The following is a 21,026-nucleotide window of genomic DNA, read 5'->3' as shown; positions in this document are numbered from 1 at the left end:
GAACATTGTAATAGGATTTTTTTAAAAAGATTTATGTATTTTGGAGGGCTTGGGTAGGGACAAAGGGAATGGGATAAAGAGAATCTCAAGCAGACTCCCCACTGAGTGCAGAGCCTTGATCCCATGACCCTGAGATCATGACCTGAGCCAAAATCAAGAGTCAGACACTTAACCACCTGAGCCACCAAGAAACCCTTGTAGTATGATTTCATTTTAACATTGATAGTACAACACACCACTACTCTATTATAATATTACACATTTAAACAATGCTTTTAAAATATTGGTCATATGAACAAACATTTTATAAATTGTAACTACAGGATGTGATGTTTAACACATTGAATTATAATTACTGTCTTGCTAAAACTCACAAGCTTAAAAAGAACCATTAGAGCTATTTCATTTGCCTTTTCTGAGTTAAAACATTCTTCTATTAAAAAGAGAATTGGGGCACCTGGATGGCTCAGTTGTTAACTGTCTGCCTTTGGCTCAGGTCATGATCTCAGGGTCCTGAGATTGAGCCCCACATCAGGCTCACTGCTCAGCGGGAGGCCTGCTTCTCCCTTTCCCACTCCCTGCTTGTAGGCCCTCTCTTGCTATCTTTCTCTCTGTGTCAAATAAATAAATAAAATCTTAAAAAAAAAAAGAGAAGAAAATTGTTTGAATATATAGGTGGCCTTTCCAGTTTATTGATCACTGAATTTAACAATCATCATATTTCCTTCCATGGTTTTATAAAAGTAGTATTCCTTTAAAAAAAAAGGCAAAACAAACAGAAGTTACTAATAGTTGGCTATGACATCTAGGAGAACTAGACCATTGTCTTTGCTTTAAAAAAAAATTTTTTTTTTTTTTACTCAGAGACAGAGATCACAAGTGAGAGGCAGGCAAAGTGAGAGGAAGAAGCAGGCTCCCTGCTGAGCAGAGAGCCTAATGCGGGGCTGGATCCTAGGACCCTGGGATCGTGACCTGAGCTGAACAAAAGCAGAGGCTCAACCCACTGAGCCATCCAGGTGCCCTGTCTTTGTTTTTAAAAAGGACTGGAAAAGTCATGTACAATTATGTAAACAGGAAGTATAATGGAATTTCAGAAATAGCTGATTCATGAGAAATATCTGGCACAGAGAAGGCCTGAAATGTGTCAACATCTGTAATGATAAAGGCTATTAATTCCAAATCACTGAGGTGAAAGGAACTGAGGTGTCATTGAATTCAATCTTCAGAAGATAATTGTCTTCAAAATGCTTGAAAGATTTTCATTAATACAAAAAGAAAAAAAAAAAAAAAAGGTTTCCAGGGATGAATAATATAGGGTGACCAAATACTTCTATATCACATGTCCACTTCAACCCCTTTATCTTCTGTAACCCTTTTGATTTTTTGCTATCTAAAAAATCTTGCTGTAATTGACATACAGTAAATTTCATGGGTTAAAATGTACAGTTGGTGAATTTTGAGATCTGTACACACGCATACAGCTGTCATTACAATCAAAACGTCAAGCCCTGCTGACCCTCCTCCCCCACAGCTCTCTCAGCCCCTTTGTAGTCCCTTCCTTCCCCCGTCTCCATTCCCAGGCAATCACTAATCCGATTTTTTCACTATTGAATAGTTTGCATTTTCTACAACTTGATAAAAATGGAATCATACAATATTTACTCTTTTTTATTTCACCTGGCTTTCTTGATCATAATGATTTCGAGATTTATCTATACTGTTATGTGTATAAGTAGTTCATTCTTTTTATTGTGGAGTAATAGTCCAGTGTGTAGGTGTATCACAACTTGTTCATTTACCTATTGGTGGGCATTTGGATTGATTTCTTTTTTGGCTGTTACAGAAAGGCTCTGAATATTCACATAAGTTTTTATGGACATATGCTTTCGTTTATTTTGCATAGATACCAAGGTGAAAAGTAGAGAGGTGCCTGTATCATATGTTAGGTTTATGTTTAATTTAAAGGAAACAGCAAAGCTATTTTTCAAAAGTGATTATAACACATTACATTCATTTCAGCCGTGTTTGAGGGTCCTAGTTGCTCTGTATTCCCCCTACTGCTTTATATGGGCAGATTTTTTAAAAACAATTTGTGTGGGTAGTGCTACCTGTCATTTAAATTTTAATTTCCATTGTGATTAGAATACGTCTTCATTGGTGAGGTGTTTGCTCAAGTTTTTTGGCCATTTAAATTTTTTTTTATGTAGTTTTAAGAGTTCTTTATGTATATGTGGGTATTTATATTTTTCTAATGATGAAACACAAAATATTGTGAAGATTTTCCGAGGAAAATTTCAAGAAGATAATTGCTTGGAAACTATTAAGACACACTTATCTATAAATTTAAGAAGCCAGGTGTATAATAGAAAAAATAAATAGAAATCCATACTCAGTAGCTGAGTTTGATTTTAATGACACAGCACAACAACAGAGAAAAAGAGACATTTTAAAAATATCCAGAGAACAAAGACAGTTGATTCAAAGGAATAGCAGTTTCTTAGCAGGAATAAATAGAAGGCAGCAGACCAGGGGAATTATAACTTTGCATAATTATCACTTTTTATTTGTCCTTCATTCCTTTTGCATCTCAGACTTTCCATCTGGGGATCAATTTCCTTCTAGTAGACATGCAAAAATGATGGATTCTTTTAATGAAGGGGAAACCGTTTGTTTTGCTTACCGGAAAACATATTTGTTTTCAATCTTGGAATGTGTTTTTCTGGGTTTAAAACTCTAGGTTATCAAACTATTTCCTTCCAGCCGATTTTACTGTTGGGTTGGCTTCTGACTGCTGTTGTTGCTATTGGGAGGTTATCTCATAGTCAAACTACTGCCTTTTTGAAAGTAACCTTTTATTTCTGGCTTTTTAACATCCTATTTGTTATATGATTCTGAAGTTTTACCATGATGTGGATTTCTTTTAATCTATCTTGCACTGGATTTCTCTCAGGCTTCCTGAATGTACAGTTTGGGTCGTTCATTAGTTTGGGAAAATTCTCAACAGTTTTTTTTTTTCTTCCAAATATTGCTTTTGCCCTGTTTATTCTTTCCTTACATTCTAGAACTTAGATTAAATATATATTAGACCTCCTCATCCAGTTCTTCATGTCTGTTCAACTTGCTTTAAAAAAATAAAAACAACTTTAGTTGAGAAAGGGAGAAAGAGAGAGAGAGAGAGAGAGGGCATGAGTGATGGGTCTGGGGGAGAGGCTGAGAGAGAAGCAGACTTCCTGCTGAGCAGGGAGCCCATTGCAGGACTTGATCCCAGGACTGCAAGATCATGACCTGAGCCAAAGACAGACACCTAACCGACTGAGCCACCCTGGTTTTCCATCTTGCTTTTATATATTTTTCAATCTTGTGAACCTCTGAGCTTCCTTCTTTTTAATTCATTTTCATCTTTTTCCTGTTTAGTGACTCTTTGATTTTAATTCTAATATAGTTAACATACAGTGTTATATTAGTTTCAGGAGCACAATATGATGATCCAACAATGCTATACTCAGCGCTCATCATGATAAGTGTCTTCTTCTTTTTTTTTTTTTTTTTTTGATAAGTGTCTTCTTAATCCCCTTCACTCACTCAGTTCCTCCATCCGCTTCACCGCCCCTCTGGTAACCATCAATTTTAAAAAATTAAGAATTTGTTTTTTGGTTTAGTCTCTCATTTTTTTCTTCTTTGTTTCTTAAATTCTATGTATGAGTGAGACCATCTGGTATTTGTCTTTCTTTCACTGATTTCACTTAGCATTATACTCTTTATATACTTCTTACAAATGGCAAGATATCATTCTTTTTATGGCTGAGTATTCCTGTGTGTGTGTGTGTGTTTGTATACACACATACATATGATACTCTTCTTTATTAATTCATCTATTGATGGACATTGGGATTGCTTCCATAGTTTGGCTGTTGTAAATAATCCTGCAGTAAACAGAGGGGTGCATATATCTTCTTGAATTTGTGTTTTTTTATTTTGGAAGTAAATACCAGTAGTGGAATACTGGGTCATAGAGTAATCCTATTTTAACTTTTTGAGGAATCTGCATACTGTTTTCCAGAGTGCCTGCACCAGTTTGCATTCCCACCAATAGTGTAGGCAGGTTCCTTTCACTCCACCTCCTTGCCAGCACTTGTTGTCTCTTGTGTTTATGATTTTAGCCATTCTGACAGGTGTGAGGTAATACCTCATTGTGGTTTTATTTGCATTTCCTTTATGATGAGTGACGTTGAGCATCTTTTTGTATGTTTCTTGGCCATCTGGATATAGGAGAGAGGTCTGTTCATGTTTTCTGCCCATTTTTGGGAGGACAGAGCTTTTTTATCAGGCCTCAGGGGCTGCGGGCCAACAGGATGGGGGCATCAGCGATAAAGGTCGTCAGCCTGGATGTTGGCGGGACATCTCATCTTCCCACCTGCCCCCATTGCTGAGCAGTTTCTCCTGTTGTACAGCAGCAACTTGTGTATCTCCGCGGGGAACTCAAAGTTGGGACCCTTGGTGCTGGCCTCCATGAGGCAGGCCATGTGGCAGAAGCCACAGTAGATGCATTTGGTCATATCCATGTCTTAGTGGGTGGCCTGGCAGCTGCCACTGGTGGTGGGCTCAGCCTTGGTGGTGATGGCCTGGATGGGGCAAACAGCTGCACAAAGCTTATAGGCAAGGCAGGCAGTGCTCCTCTCCAGATGGGTAGTGGCACAGTGCGTGCAGCCCTGTCCCCCTGTAAGCGTGGGCTCAGCTGGCCCTTCTTGAGTGGGTAGTTGATGACAAGGGGCTCCTGGAACAGGTAGTTCAGGGTCATGCCCAGGCCTCGGAAGAACTCAGACCACAGCAGGTCCTGAGTGCCCTACCAGTCACTGACTTCATGTTCATGATGGCTTCTGCATGTTCAAGAGCTTGTAGGTCATGCCCACAAGGGTGTGGCCAGTGGAATACCCTGTAAGGGCAGGCTGGGCCAGCACGGAAGCAGCCTACGTGGAGTGAGGCAGCCCATCTTGCTCCTTTCCATGCCCAGTGACCTGTCCCTCTTCTACCAATTTTTAAATTGGATTATTTGGTTTTTGTTAGTTGAGTTTAAATTCTTTATGTATCTTGGATACTAACCCTTTACTGCATATGTCATTTGCAAATATCTTCTTCCATTCCATAGGGTGTCATGTAGTTTTATCGATTGTTTCCTGTCCAGAAACTTTTTGTTTTGTTGTAGTCCTGATAGTTTATTTTTGCTTTTGTTTCCCTTGCCTGAGGAGACCTATCTAGAAAAGTGTTGCTATAGCCAATGTCTGAGAAATCACTGCCTATGCTCTTTTCAAGGATTTCTATGGCTCCAGGTCTCACATTTAGTTCCTTAATCCATTTTGAGTTAATTTTTGTGTATGGTGAGAGGAAGGAGTCTAGCTTCATTCTTCTGTATATTGTTGTCCAGTTTGCCCACCATTTATTGAAGAGACTTTTTCCCATTGTATATTCTTGCCTCTTGTTGAAGATTAATTGATGATATAACCATTATTATTTTTTTCTTTTTTTCTAGACTCTTTATTCTTTTCCATTGATCTATGCTTCTATTTTTAGGCCAGTACTTTTCTGTTTTGATTACTACACCTTTGTAGTGTATCTTGAAATCTGGGAGGGTGAGACTTCCTGTTTTGTTGCTCTTTTTCAAATTGTTTTGGCTATGCAAGGTCTTTTGTAGTTTCATACAAATTTTAGAATTGTTCTAACTCTTCGAAAAAAAACAAGCTGGTGGTGTTTTGATAGGGATTGGTTTAAATCTGTAGATTGCTTTGAGTAGAATAGACGTTTTAACAATATTTGTTCTTCTACTCCATGAACATGGAATATCTTTCCATTTCTTTGTGTCATCTTCAGTTTCTTTTTATCAGCATTTTTAAGTTCTCAGAGTGCAGGTCTTTTGTCTTGGGTTTATTCCTACCTTTCTTATTTTTGGTGCAATTGTAAATAGGATTGATTCCTTAATTTCCACTTCCACTTCTTCATTATTGGTGTATGGAAATGCAACATATTTCTGTACATTGATATTTGAATCCTATGACTTTCCTGAATTCATTTATCAATTCTAGCAGTTTATTGGTGGAGTTCTTAGGGTTTTCTATGTGTAATATGTCACCTGCAAATAGTACAAGGTTTTTCTTTACTGCTGATTTAGACACCTCTTCTTTTGTTTTGTTGTCTGTTTGCTATGGCTAGGACTTCCAGTACTATGCTGAGTAAAAGTGGTGAGTGGTCATCACTGTCTTATTCCTGATCGTAGGTGAGAAGCTCTCAGTTTTTTTCCCATTGAGGATTTTAGCTGTGCATTTTTCATATATGCATTTATTATATTCACATATGTTCCCTCTAAAGCTACTTTACTGGTTCTTTTTAAAAATTACATATGGATGTTGTACTTCTTCAAATGCCTTTTCTGAATCTATTGAAAGGATCATATGGTTCTTATCCTTTCTTTTATTAATGCGGTGTATCATGTTGATTGATTTGTTAATATTGAATCGCCCTGGCAACCCAGGAATAAGTTCCACTTGGTTGTGGTGAATGACTTTTTTTTTTTTTTTAAAGATTTTATTTATTTATTTGACAGAGAAAGATCACAAGTAGGCAGAGAGGCAGGCAGAGAGAGAGAGAGGAGGAAGCAGACTCCCTGCCGAGCAGAGAGCCCGATGCGGGACTCGATCCCAGGACCCTGAGATCATGACCTGAGCCTAAGGCAGCGGCTTAACCCACTGAGCCACCTAGGCGCCCAGTGAATGACCTTTTAAAGGTATTGTTGGATTTGATTTGTTACTATTTTGTTAGGGATTTTTGCATCTATGTTCATCAGAGATACTGGTCTGTAGTTACCTTTGTTGTTGTTTTTTATCTGGTTTTGTTATCTTGGGAATGCTGGCCTCTCTGAATGAATTTTGAGGTTTTCCTTCCATCTGGTCCAGGCCTTTTGTTTGTTGGGAGATATTTGATTACTGATTCAGTTTCTTTGCTGGTTATCAGTCTGTTTGAGTTTATTTCTTTCTGTTTCAGTTTTGGTAGTTTTATTTCTAGGAATTTATTCATTTGTTCTAGGTTGTTCAATTTGTTGACATATAGTTTTTCATAATATTCTCTTATAGTGGTTTGTATTTCTCTAGTGGTGGTAGAAGTGGTGATTTCTCCTCATTTGTGATATTATTTATTTGGGTCTTTTCTCTTTTTGGTATGCCTGGCTAGAGGTTTTTAAATTTTATTAATTTTTTTCAAAAAAACCTGCTCCTGGTTTCATTGATTGGTTTGTTTTTTAGTTTTTATATCATATTTCTGCTCTAATCTTTATTATGTCCTTTTGCTGATTTTAGGCTTTATTTGTTCCTTTTCTAGCCCCTTTTGGTGTAAGGTTTGGTTGTTTGAGATTTTTCTTCTTGAATTAGGCCTGGATTGCTATATACTTCCCTCTTAGATTTTGCTGCATCCCAAATGTTTTGGACTATTATGTTTTCATTTTTATTTGTTTACATGTGTTTTTAAAATGTCTTCTTTGATTTATGGTTGACCCATTGATTGTTTATTAGGATGCTGTTTGACCTTCTTGTATTTGTGATATTTTCAGATTCTTCTTATTTTTGACATCTAGTTTTGTAGCATTGTAGTCAGAAAAAGGTCGTGGTGTGACTTCCAATCTTCTTATATTTGTTGAGGTCAGTTTTGTGGTCAAATATGTGCTCTATTCTGGAGAATGTTCCAAGTGCCCTTGAAAAAACTGTCTATTCTCTTATTCTAGGATGGGGTATTCTGAATATTTTTGTTTAGTCCATCTGGTCTAGTGTGTCATTCAAAGCCATTGTTTCCTTGGGGATTTTCTGTTTAGATGATCTGTCCATTGAGTAAGTGGGGTATTAAAGTCCACAACTATTATTGTATTGTCATCAATTAGCTCCTTTATGTTTGTTACTGTTTTATATATTTCGGTGCTCCAAGTTGGTTGCATAAATATTTACAATTGTTATATCTTCTTGTTGGATTGTCCCCTTTATTATTATTTTGTCTCCTTCTTAGTCTCTTGTTACAGTCTGTTTTAACGTCTACTTCATCCAATATAAATATTGTTAGTCTGGCTTTCTTTTGATATCCATTTACATAATAAATGTTTCTCTATCCCCTCACTTTCCATCTAGGTCTAAAATGAGTCTCTTGTAGGCAGCACATAGCTTGATCTTGTTTGTTTTGGCCCCTATCTCTTTTGATCAGAGCTTTCAGTCCATTCACATTCAAAGTAATTATTAATAGATACATATTTAAGGTCATTTTACTACTTGTTTTGTGGTTATTTCTGGAGATTTTCTCTGATCCTTTCTTGTCTTCCTGCTCATGTTTTTCTGATTTTCTTTAGTGATATATTTGGGATTTTTTTCTCTTTATTTTTTGCATGTTTATTAGTTTCTGGTATATGTTTACTCTTAGGTTTGTATTTAATCTCATGCAGATAGCAGTCCATATTAAGTTGGTGGTCATTTAAGTTTGAACCCATTCTTCCCTCCTCCTCACGTTTTAGGTATTTGTTATTATATTTTATATCCTTTTTTTGATGAGTTCTGTGATTGATTTCTTTTATAGAAATGTTCATTTTTACTGCTTTGGTGTATCCTGTCTTTATACTATCACTTTTGGTCTCTCCTTTCCACTCAAGGAGTCCCCTTTAATATTTCATGCAGGACTGGTTTAGTTAACAGGAATTTCTTTAAGCTGTGTTCATTTTAGAAACTCTTTGTCTCTCCTCCTGTTCTGAATGATAGCTTTGCTGGGTAGAACATTCTAGGCTGCTTACTTTTCCCATTTATCACTTTGAATATATCATACTACCTCCTTCTGGCCTGCCAAGTTTCTATTGAAAAATCAGCTAGCCTTATGGGTTTTCTCTTGTAAATTAGTGACTTCTTTTATCTTACTGCTCCGAGGACTTTTTCTTTATCACTAAATTTTGCAAATTCAATTACATTATATTTTGGAGTTTGCTTGAGGTTTTTTTTTTTTTTTTTTTTTTTTTTTTGTTTTTTTTTTTTGTTTTTTTTTTTTTTTTTTTTTTTTGATGGGAATTCTCTGTGCTTCCTTGATCTAGATGTCTGTTTTCCCAGATTAGGGACATTTTCAACTCTTATTTCTTTAAATAAATGTTCTGCCCCCTATTATCTCTTCTTCTGATACTCCTATAATACAAATGTTATTACATTTGGAGTCACTGAGTTCCTGGTCTAGTCTTGTTTTACATAATTCCTCTTTCTCTCTTCTGTTGAGTTTCATTGTTTTCCACCCCTTTGTTTTCTAAGTTATTCATTCCTCTGCTTCTTCCAGTTTGCTGTTCATTGCATCAAACATGTTTCTCATCTTGTTTATTGCACTCTTCATCTCTGATTCTTTATTAACTCTTTTACCTCTGTGGTAAGGGTCTTCCTGAAGTCTTCCATTCTTTTCTCAAATCCAGTGAATATCCTTATGATTGTTGTTTTAATTCTTCATCAGGGATGTTACTTATATCTTTTAACTTACATCTCTGTCTATGACCTTACCTTGTTCTTTCATTTGGGATAAATTCCTCTGCCTTACTCTACATTTCTGTCTGCTTCTCTGTGTTAGAAAAGCCAGTTAAGTCTCCTGTTCCTGAAAGAAGAAGTCATATAGTGCCCAGCACCTGATACTTCAGGAAGTATCTCCAGTGTGTGTGCCATGCACTCTGCTATTGCATTCTGGGGGCTCTATCGTCCAGGCCAGTCATCTACAGTGGTTCTCCTTGCCTGTTATGGGCAGTGTTTGGTCCCTGGCCTGAATGTGGAGACTTCTAACTAGATGTCCTCTGGTCTGCTTGTGAAATGAGACCTGTCACCACTCCCACTGGAACTGAAGCCATGCAAAACTCTGGTTGGGTCACACGGTGTGGGTACATGTTTGTGCTGGTCTTTGGGGGCCTGTTGCACAGGAACTGAAGTAAATGTGACGGAGAAGGGCAGTTCATTAGAGCACAGAGGGTTGGAGCTTAGTGTAAACAACTTGGTCAGCCAGTGTTGGCACTGTGCTGCCTCCTGTCAGTGGCTCTGTGTTTGTGCTTCCTTGGCCCCAGAAAGTTGTGTCCATGAATGTTTCCTCTTAAAGAAGCATTCTGAGAAGAGCAGATAATCTCACTGTGTGCCCCAGGTGCTCTTCAGATCTCTGTTTCCATGCTCTATATCCCAGGTTATTTGATTGCCTTCTCTCCAAGAGCAGCACAGTACTCTCTGGGCTCTAGCATAGCCAAGCCTGCTGAGTTTTAAAATTCTAGGCTTTACATCCTGCTGATGGCAAGAAACCAAGGAATTCAGCCCCTCTCATTTTCTAAGCAAATAGTAATGGGGAAACATTCTCTTTGTGCTTTCCCCATCTCCTCTCTCTCACCCTTCTCTGCGACCATGGCTCCCTCCCCTCTGCAGCAGCCATGATCTATTTTTCCCCTAAACTGTGTCTCTATACTTAATAGCTTCTTTGGTGTGTCCTTGTCTATACTTTAAGTTTTGGAATTTGTTCTGTCATTCTTTAGGCTTATTTCTGGGGTACTTAAGATGTTTTGATAGTATCTAATTGTATTTCTGGGATAAGGCAGGTCTAGGGCCCTCCTACTCCAACATCATCTTCTTCAGGATCTGGGTCTTGCTTTTTTTCTTAATCTTTTCTGTCACCCTATGTCTTTTGGTTGGAGTGTTAGGCCATTTACATTCAAAGTAATTACTGATAGGTATGTACTTACTACCATCTTGTTGCTTGTTTATGGTTGTTTTTGTAGCACTTTTTCCTCTCTTGCTCTCTTCTTTCATGGTTTGCTGGCTTTCTTCAGTGATATACTTGGGTTCTTTTCTGTTTATTTTTTGTGTTCTATTACCAGTTTTTGGTTGGTGGTTATCATTAGATTTGTATATAACATCGTATGCATATAGTTGTGTATATTAAGCTGATGATTGCTTAAGTTTAAACACCTTCTTTACTCCTCTCCCCCTACATTTTAGGTATGTGCTGTCATACTTTATATCCTTTTATTTTGTGAACCTCTTGATTGATGTTTATAGATCTACCTAATCTTACCTCTTTTATGCTTCCTACTTTTCTTAATCCCCCTTAGGGTTTTTCCTTTCCACTCAAAGAGTCCCTTTTAACATTTCTTGTTGAGCTGGTTTAGTAGTCATGAATTCCTTTAATTTTTGTTTATCTGGGAAATTCTTTACATCTCCTTGTATTATGAATGATAGCCTTCGTGGTTAGAGTATTCTTGGCTGCAGGTTTTCTTTTTACAGAATATATCATGCCACTACTTCTGGCCTGCAAAAATTCTTCCAAAAAATCAGCTATAGCCTTAATGGTTTCCCTTGTATCTAACTGTTCTCTTTTCCCTGGCTGTTTTTTAAAATTATCCCATTATCATTACTTTTTAGTCTTTTAGTTACTACTTGTCTTGTTGGAGACCTCCTTGGGTTGATTGTTGCTGGGAACTGTGTCTCCTGGATCTGGATTTCTATTTCATTCTCCAGATTTGCCAAGTTTTAAGCTACTATTTCTTCAAATAAAATTTCTGCCTGCTTTTCTCTCTCTTTTCTTTCTGGAATCCTATAATGTGATGCTACTATACTTGACAGTATTGCTGAGTTCCCTAAGCCTACTTTCATTTTTTATTCTTTTTTTTTTTTTCCTCTTTCCTGTTCAGCTTGACTGCATTTTATTAGTCTGCCCTCCAGGTTGGTGATCCATTCCTTTGCTCCCTCTTGTTTGCTAATTATTCCCTCTAGTATTTTTTTTTCCTCTAGTATATTTTTAACTTCAGGTACTGGATTCCTCATCTCTGACTAGTTACTTTTTAGGGTTTTATATCTTTGTTAAAGGTCTCACTGAGGTCCTCTACTCTTTTTTTTTTTTTTTTTTAAAGATTTTATTTATTTATTTGACAGAGATCACAAGTAGACAGAGAGGCAGGCAAAGAGAGAGAGAGGGAAGCAGACTCCCTGCTGAGCAGAGAGCCCGATGCGGGCCTCAATCCCAGGACCCTGAGATCATGACCCTAGCCGAAGGCAGCGACTTAACCCATTGAGCCACCCAGGCGCCCGAGGTCCTCTACTCTTAATTCCAGTCCAGTGAGTATCTCCATGATCATTACTTTAAATTCTCTATCAGGTTTTATCACCATTTTGTTTAGTTCTTTGGCTGTGATTTTGTCCTGTTCTTTCGTTTGGGACATAATTCTCTGTCTCCTCATTTTGTCTAACTCTCTGTGTCTGTTTCCATGTGTTAGAAGAGTCAGCTACATTTCATGCTCTTGAAAGTGGCCTTATGATGAAGAGTTCCTACAGTGGCCTGCAATGAATTGTTCCCTGTTCACCAAAACCTAGCCCTTCAAGGATGTCTCCTATGTGTGTTGTATGTGCCTTATTCTTATAGCACAGTCACATTTGCTTTCAGTCTTTTGCAATGGCTTTCTTTGCCTGTTGTGGGCAGGGTTTAGTCCCTGTGGTGTTAGTGGGCCATTCTGGGGCCAACATTATCTTGAGTTGAGTGAGACCAGGCATTTGCCAGAGATGCAGTGGCACCAAACTGTAAGGCACTTTCTGTTTGTTGTACACTGAAAAGCTTTTCTTGGTAGGTGGGGCCTGTAGTCACATCAGTTGTGTCCCCAGCCCCCTTGTTGTGGCCTCAGTCAGACGAGGGCATTTTGTTCTCTCCCCCTCTTTCCAGGGAAGGAGTCACTTTGGAGGTGTACTAGCCCTTGGAACCGCGTACACACTGGCAGTGTGGAACCGCTTACACACTGCCAGGCTGTGGTGCCATTTGGGATTGGACTCCTATCAAGAGCTGTTGGAGGAGGCAGGTCTGCAGGAGAATGTAAAGGGCAGGGCATGCAGGTACCCTGTGGAGGAGACCTGCAGCTGCTCTCAAAGACTCTAGGCAAAAAAGGTTGAACTGGAAAAGGCATGTTTGCAGAAGAATCTGGGGGCAGGGCATGCAATACTAGCAAGGTCCTCTGTTGGTTCATTGCAGGAGGGGACCTGTAGCTGCCCTGGAAAACTCTTGCTGAGGCTAAGATTGAGAGGAATGTGTGGATGGGGCCTGCTTTAAGCCTGCTAAAGCAGGCTAGGTGGAGAGTGTCCATGCTTTACTGGTTTCAGGTGTCTGTAAGTACGAGACAAGGGTAGAGAGAGGAAATGGTGACCACCAGCTCTTTTGTTCTTGGAGAAGTTTCCCAAAGATTCCTGCCCCTCTAGCACATGCCCTGAGATTTGTAAGTGAATCTCCCTCCCATATATGCTTGTCATTTTCCAAGCTGCAGCTTCTATGCAGTATCTCAGTAGAGCTGTTTTTTGTGCTGTCTCTTTGGGGATGGGGACTCAAATGATTCTTTTGGTTTTCCCATAAGCAAACTGCTGATTTTTAAAGTTCCAGGTGCTAAGTCTCACTGATTGTTAGTCCCCTTTTGTTTTCAGGTTATGGGGATCTGTCTTCCCCATGGGAGTCCCCCTGTGTGGGGTTCCTGGTGTGGGGCTCTGTTCCTATACCCTCCCTGAGTCCCTGGCATCTCTTCCTGCTATGGACATGGACAGTCCCAGGGGCAGGTTAGCTCCAGACCATGTCTCTTCCCTCTTCTTTCTGGCTTCTTCTCTACCTTTAGCTGTGGAGAGTCTGTTCTGTCAGTTTTCTGGGTTATTTGTATTGATATGGGTGTTATCTGATTGTATTTTGGGGACAAGGTGAGCTCAGAAGCTTCCTACTTGACCATCATCTCAGAAGTTCCCAGTTAATTCTCTTAAGGTCCATTTCATCAGCTGCCAAACACCACCACTGAGTTTTCCCTTTTAGTTATTATGCTTAAAAATTTTTAGACACTATTTCATTCTTTTTCAAATCTACTGGGTCACTTTCAATATTTTCCTATTTATGTATGTCAAGTTTTCAACATTTAAGCACAGTTAATTTATAATCTGCTTTTCCAATGGTAATACAAAAATCTTGATGGATCTTTTTCTATTGCTTTTGTTTCTGTTGATGATTGCTTGATATGCCTGGTTTCCACCTGTCCTCAGCTTTATTTTACTCTTTGTCCTTGAGGATAGGTATTTATAATGATACTTTGAGGGTTAATATGAAGACTTATATCTCCCGAGAAGATTTGTTTTCAGTTCTGGCTGGTCCTCAAGGACAGTCATACTCTGGGATCACTTTTTGAGAGGTTATTTATTTATTTGTTTGTTTGTTTTTGACGGATTTTTATTTTTTTTTCTTTTCCAGCATTTTTGTTTTGTTTTCCCCTTCTGCACAGTGTAACTTTCCTTACAATTCTCGTTGGGGGTGGGCATGCATTTCTCTTTGTAGGGAGTAGTTGGGACACATACTTAATTCTGTTTCATTTTTGGCTGAGCTGTTAGTCCTTTGAGATCAGTCTTAATGTGAAGAAGGTCTCCTACTGGTTTTTATACCTTAAAGCTCTAGAATTTGTGCTTCTTTTTTTTTTTTTTCCCCTGTATGAAACTGTCAAATCTGGAGTTTAATTTTGGAAGGTTTGGTAAATACCATATGAAAAAAGATGCTTCCAGGATCCAGTTACACTTAGGATTTAGAATTTTCTAATATATTGCTATCTTTTCAACTCTTCTGTGAACTTGGGCTTTTTAAAAAAAAATACATTTTGTCTGGTATTTTTTTTCTTCAGCAAGAGAATAAGTTTGATAATGTAGACCACCATTTTCTCTGAAATGGAATGTCTTACTCTGAATTTTATTATAACTATAACAAAGAAATTTCCCCCTTTCTACCTGAATGATTTTATTTAAATTCATGTAGTCTATTCTGTTTAGTCTTAGAATCTTAATCAAGAACACAGTCTATTTTTAATAAATGAGGCTATGTTCCCTTTCTTGAAAAAATTACTTTTCCTGTTTTCTGTTTTGTTTGGACAGATTTATTAAGAGTATTTCTTCTGAAAACTCTATCACATAGACCATATGGGTTAAAATAGGAATCTACCTTTTTCTCTTTAGTGGGATTATTATTCAATCAAGATTTTACTTTCATCCTCAGCAAATCAGTCTTTAACCAGTAGATAACACTAGAACTAGTTATGAATTTAAAATATAGTTTGTGGTAAGGAAAATAGAGAATTTATTTTTTTCATTGAGTGGATGAAGTAAAATGCTATTCTCTCTTAACCATTATATTTTCTTTTATTTTAACAGCAAACTAGTCACATTTGGATCAAGGAATTGGGACCTCTTTCCATATCTATCAACACACTTCTGTATGAATTTTCATTTTAAGGTTTTGTCTTCCTGTTTATGAAGACATGTCAGAAGACCATTCCTGAATTATACAGGTGCATAATTTTGGGGGGTCCAGACTTTAGCTCCATTCCTAATCTTCACACTCTGAGCCTGAATGTTCTCCTCCAGAAAAGAAAGGGAGATTGAAGTTGACTACTCAAAATCAGCAATATCACCTAACAGCATCCTATATTTCATGAACTGGAATGCCTGGTGGACTTTTTAGGTCCAAGGGCCTTCTCATTTGTTCCTTAATTTAATCCTCATAATTGATTCAAAAATTGAATCTCAGAAAAGTTAAGTGACTCTATGAGGTCACACAGCTTCAAAGAGGAAGAGTAGGGACCCAGAGCCAAACATTCTGTCTCCAGGTTTAGACTTCTTTCCACTACACCAGAGCTACATACCATATATTAAGTTGTTGGTATATCAGGAAATATTAGATAAGAGAAGAAAATGAATTGCAAAATATTTAGAATATTATCAAAATAGTATTTTATTTTATTTATTTTTTTAAAAATTAAATTAATTTATTTATTTTCAGAAAAACAGTATTCATTATTTTTTCACCACACCCAGTGCTCCATGCAATCCGTGCCCTCTATAATACCCACCACCTGGTACTCCAACCTCACACCCCCTCGCCACTTCAAACCCCTCAATTTGTTTTTCAGAGTCCATAGTCTCTCACGATTCACCTCCCCTTCTAATTTACCCCAACTCCCTTCTCCTCTCTAACACTCCTTGTCCTCCATGATATTTGTTATGCTTCACAAATAAGTGAAACCACATGATAATTGACTCTCTCTGCTTGACTTATTTCACTCAACATAATCTCTTCCAGTCCCATCCATGTTGCTACAAAAGTTGGATATTCATCCTTTCTGATGGAGGCATAATACTCCATAGTGTATATGGACCACATCTTCCTTATCCATTCATCCGTTGAAGGGCTTCTTGGTTCTTTCCATAGTTTGGCGACCATGGCCGTTGCTGCTATAAACATTGGGGTACAGATGGCCCTTCTTTACACGACATCTGTATCTTTGGGGTAAATATCCAGGAGTGCAATTTCAGGGTCATAGGGAAGTTCTATTTTTAATTTCTTGAGGAATCTCCACACCGTTCTCCAAAGAGGCTGCACCAACTTGCATTCCCACCAACAGTATAAGAGGGTTCCCCTTTCTCCACATCCTCTCCAACACATGTTGTTTCCTGTTTTATTAATTTTGGCCATTCTAACTGGTGTAAGGTGATATCTCAATGTGGTTTTAATTTGAATCTCGCTGAGGGCTAGTGATGATGAACATTTTTTCATGTGTCTGATAGCCATTTGTATGTCTTGTTTGGAGAAGTGTCTGTTCATATCTTCTTCCCATTTTTTGATATGCTTGCCTGTTTTGTGTGTGTTGAGTTTGAGGAGTTCATTATAAATTCTGGATATCAACCTTTTGTCTGTACTGTCATTTGCAAATATCTTCTCCCATTCCGTGGGTTGCCTCTTTGTTTTTTTGACTGTTTCCTTTGCTGTGCAGAAGCTTTTGATTTTGACGAAGTCCCAAAAGTTTATTTTGGCTTTTGTTTCCTTTGCCTTTGGAGACATATCTTGAAAGAAGTTGCTGTGGCTGATATCAAAGAGATTACTGCCTATGTTCTCCTCTAGGATTCTGATGGATTCCTGTCTCACGTTGAGGTCTTTTAACCATTTTGAGTTTATCTTTGTGTACGGTGTAAGAGAATGGTCGAGTTTCATTCTTCTACTTATAGCTGTCCAGTTTTCCCAGTACCATTTATTGAAGAGACTGTCTTTTTTCCACTGTATATTTTTTCCTGCTTTGTCAGAGATTAATTGACCATAGAGTTGAGGGTCCATATCTGGGCTCTCTACTCTGTTCCACTGGTCTATGTGTCTGTTTTTATGCAGTACCATGCTGTCTTGGTGATCACAGCTTTTTAATAAAGCTTGAAATCAGGTAACGTGATGCCCCCAGCTTTATTTTTGTTTTTCAACATTTCCTTAGCGATTCGGGGTCTCTTCTGATTCCATACAAATTTTTGGATTATTTGCTCCAGCTCTTTGAAGAATACTGGTGGAATTTTGATCGGAATGGCATTAAAAGTATATATTGCTCTAGGCAGTATAGACATTTTAACAATGTTTATTCTTCTGATCCAAGAGCATGGAATGATCTTCCATCTTTTTGTGTCTTCTTCAATTTCTTTCATGAGTGTTCTGTAGTTCCTCAAGTACAGATCCTTTACCTCTTTTGTTAGGTTTATTCCCAGGTATCTTATGGTTCTTGGTGCTATAGTAAATGGAATCGATTCTCTAATTTCCCTCTCTGTGTTTTCATTGTTAGTGTATAAGAAAGCCACTGATTTCTGCACATTGACTTTGTATCCTGCCACGTTGCTGAATTGCTGTATGAGTTCTAGTAGTTTGGGGGTGGAGTCTCTTGGGTTTTCCATATAAAGAATCATGTCATCTGTGAATAGAGAGAGTTTGACTTCTTCATTGCCAATTTGGATACCTTTTATTTCTCTTTGTTGTCTGATTGCTGTTGCTAGGACTTCTAATACTATGTTGAACAAGAGTGGTGAAAGTGGGCATCCTTGTATTGTTCCTGATCTCAACAGGAAGGCTGTAAGCTTTTTCCCATTGAGGATGATATTTGCTGTGGGTCTTTCATAGATAGATTTGATGAGGTTCAGGAATGTTCCCTCTATCCCTATACTTGGAAGCGTTTTAATCAGGAACGGATGCTGGATTTTGTCAAATGCTTTTTCTGCACCAATTGAGAGGACCATGTGGTTCTTCTCTCTTCTCATATTAGTTTGTTGTATCACATTGATTGATTTGCAAATGTTGAACCATCCTTGTAGCCCAGGGGTGAATCCCACCTGGTCATGGTGGATAATCTTTTTAATGTACTGTTGGATCCTGTTGGCTAGGATCTTGTTGAGAATCTTAGCATCCGTATTCATCAGTGATATTGGTCTGAAATTCTCCTTTTCGGTAGGGTCTTTGCCTGGTTTGGGAATCAGGGTAATGTTGGCTTCATAGAAAGAGTCTGGAAGTTTTCCTTCTGCTTCAATTTTTTGAAACAGCTTCAGGAGAATAGGTGTTATTTCTTCTTTGAAAGTTTGGTAGAATTCCCCAGGGAATCCGTCAGGTCCTGGGCTCTTGTTTTTTGGGAGGTTTTTGATCACTGCTTCAATCTCGTTATTAGATATCGGTCTATTCAGGTTGTCGATTTCTTCTGGTTCAATTTTGGTAGTTTATAGTTTTCCAGGAATGCATCCATTTCATCTAGGTTGCTAAGCTTATTGGCATATAACTTTTGATAATAACTTCTTTATTTATTTATTTATTTTTAATTTTTTTTAAAAGATTTTATTTATTTATTTTACAGAGAGCAATCACAAGTAGGCAAAGACACAGGCAGAGAGAGAGAGAGGAGGAAGCAGGCTCCCTGCTGAGCAGAGAGACCGATGCAGGACTCGATCCCAGGACCCTGAGATCATGACCTGAGCCGAAGGCAGCGGCTTAACCCACTGAGCCACCCAGGCACCCCTAACTGTTGATAATAACTTCTGATAATTGTTTCTACTTCCTTGGTGTTAGTTGTGATCTCTCCATTTTCATTCATAATTTTATGAATTTGGGCTTTCTCTCTTTTCTTTTGGATTAGTGTGGCCAATGGTTTATCGATCTTATTGATTCTTTCAAAAAACCAGCTTCTAGTTTCATTGATATGTTCTACTGTATCTCTGGTTTCTACCTCATTGATCTCAGCTCTAATCTTGATGAGTTCCCTTCTTATGTGTGGATTTGGTTTGATTTGTTGATTCTCCAGTTCTTTAAGGTGTAGAGACAGCTGGTGTATTCTGGATTTTTCTATTTTTTTGAGGGAGACTTGGATGGCTATGTATTTCCCCCTTAAGACCACCTTTGCTGTATCCCATAGGTTTTGGACTGAAGTATCTTCATTCTCATTGGTTTCCATGAACTGTTTCAGTTCTTCCTTGATCTCCTGGTTGATCCAAGCATTCTTAAGCAAGGTGGTCTTTAGTTTCCAGGTGTTTGAGTTCCTTCTGAACTTTTCCTTGTGATTGAGCTCCAGTTTCAAAGCATTGTGATCTGAGAATATGCAGGGAATAATCTCAGTCTTTTGGTATCAGTTGAGTACTGATTTGTGACCCAGTATGTGATCTATTCTGGAGAAAGTTCCGTGTCAAAATATTATTTTAAACAATGAGATAGAATAATAGATTTCCCTAAAATGAATATCATTCACATATTTTTACTTAGTTACAAAAGAAAATAATTTGCACAATTCTTTTAAAAATGCCCATATATTCTTGAAATGGCATTGCTTAGACTCAGCCCCTATTGGCTACTGATTGCAATTCAGGCTTCTAATCTTAACAATTAGTCAATTATGAGTTGATCCCACTTAACTCTCAGCCTCATTTCCACTCATGAGTCGCTGTAGCTGTACCAAGTGTCTTGTATTTTCTTAAGAGTCCTGTGCTGTCTTAGGCCTCTGTTCCTTCCACTTGGAATGCCCTCCCCTAAACTTTCCTCTTCACCCCCTTTCCCAGTGTCCCTCCTATCCTGGCCAGTGAATTTGTTCTTAGTTTAAAACTGCTCAGATGTTATCTTAGCTGTAAGACTTTCCCTGGCCACAGAGTCAGAATTTTCCAAACCTCAATTCTCTGGTGGTACCATGTTTATACTTCCATTAGCCTTGAGCTCACTGCATTAGAATTATTTCCTTACGTGTTTATGTTCCCCTTTGGACAATGAGTTCTTTGAAAGTAAAGTGACTTCATCGCTAAACACGTAATGCATGGCACTGCATAAATGATTAAGCAAATTTATCAAAAATCTCAAACTGACACACCTGACAGTTCTTCCATGTGATAATAAACTTTATTTTTTAAGCTATAGAAACTATTTGTAATTATAAACTATAAAAGTTGGAATCTCTTCCTTCTGTGTCCCTCCTCCCTCCCATGTCTTCATGCCATGCCTAGAGCCACAGAGAGGGCACAGGTTACCTTCTGTACTCAGCACAGGTGGAGAAGGTTCCAGAGATCCACTCTGGAGGCACATTGCCCAGTCTGCTACTATGGAAAAGGAGATAGCTCAGGTTCAAGAAAGAGTTTGGATCTATTTAAAAGCTGGGGGACATTCTCCTATATTAAAGAAAACCTGCTTGTGCCTGTCCCTCCTTCCACAGAGGCAGTCTGGCTGTGAAGGAATAAGATGTTGTGGGGAGGCACAAAGCATCAGCATAAAATACTAAGAAGAGTAGGAGAATGTTTTGATCAGACAGGGTCCTGCACTGCCAATGGGAAGCAGTCTGGGTTTTCTTACTGACAATGGTTTGATAAGCAGGTATATGTAAGAGAAAGACTCAAGAACATCCTTTTGTTTTAAGTTTACCTCCATAGGTACTCTATTTCTCTTTGCCTTGATTTGCTATATCCAAGAAACTCTTTAAATCCTTTTCATTTTTCTAAGTAGGCCTCCCTTTGGGGACATCCATTGACCACTGACAGGAGGATTAAATGAGATCATGAGTACGAAAGCCTTGAGCTCAATGTTTGGCATGCAGCATGCTCCAAACAAACGGTAGCTGTATCTGAATCACTGTAAATTAGCAAATTGATTTTCTGGTTTACAAATGAGCCTTGGGTGAGCCTGAGTGGTGTGAG

General features: G+C 38.2%; 1 long non-coding RNA gene and 1 pseudogene across 4 annotated transcripts in view; one reads left to right on the top strand and one right to left on the bottom strand.

Moving 5' to 3' along the window:
- Positions 1 to 4,361: 4,361 nt before the first annotated feature.
- On the bottom strand, positions 4,362 to 4,904 carry LOC132016459 (NADH dehydrogenase [ubiquinone] iron-sulfur protein 8, mitochondrial-like; annotated as a pseudogene).
- A 7,056-nt stretch (positions 4,905 to 11,960) lies between these two features.
- LOC132015322 (uncharacterized) overlaps positions 11,961 to 21,026 on the top strand; it is a 249,038-nt gene continuing 239,972 nt past the window's right edge. For all 4 annotated transcript variants that reach the window (XR_009403622.1, XR_009403619.1, XR_009403620.1 and 1 more), the window contains exon 1: positions 11,961 to 12,128. This is a non-coding gene — a long non-coding RNA (uncharacterized LOC132015322). The remainder of the gene's footprint in view (positions 12,129 to 21,026) is intronic.

Source organism: Mustela nigripes, chromosome 4 (genome assembly GCF_022355385.1).
Source record: "Mustela nigripes isolate SB6536 chromosome 4, MUSNIG.SB6536, whole genome shotgun sequence".
In the NCBI taxonomy this organism is placed as follows: Eukaryota; Metazoa; Chordata; class Mammalia; order Carnivora; family Mustelidae; genus Mustela; species Mustela nigripes.
The sequence above is the reverse complement of the archived record's forward strand: the minus strand, read 5'-3'. Positions and strand labels throughout refer to the sequence as shown.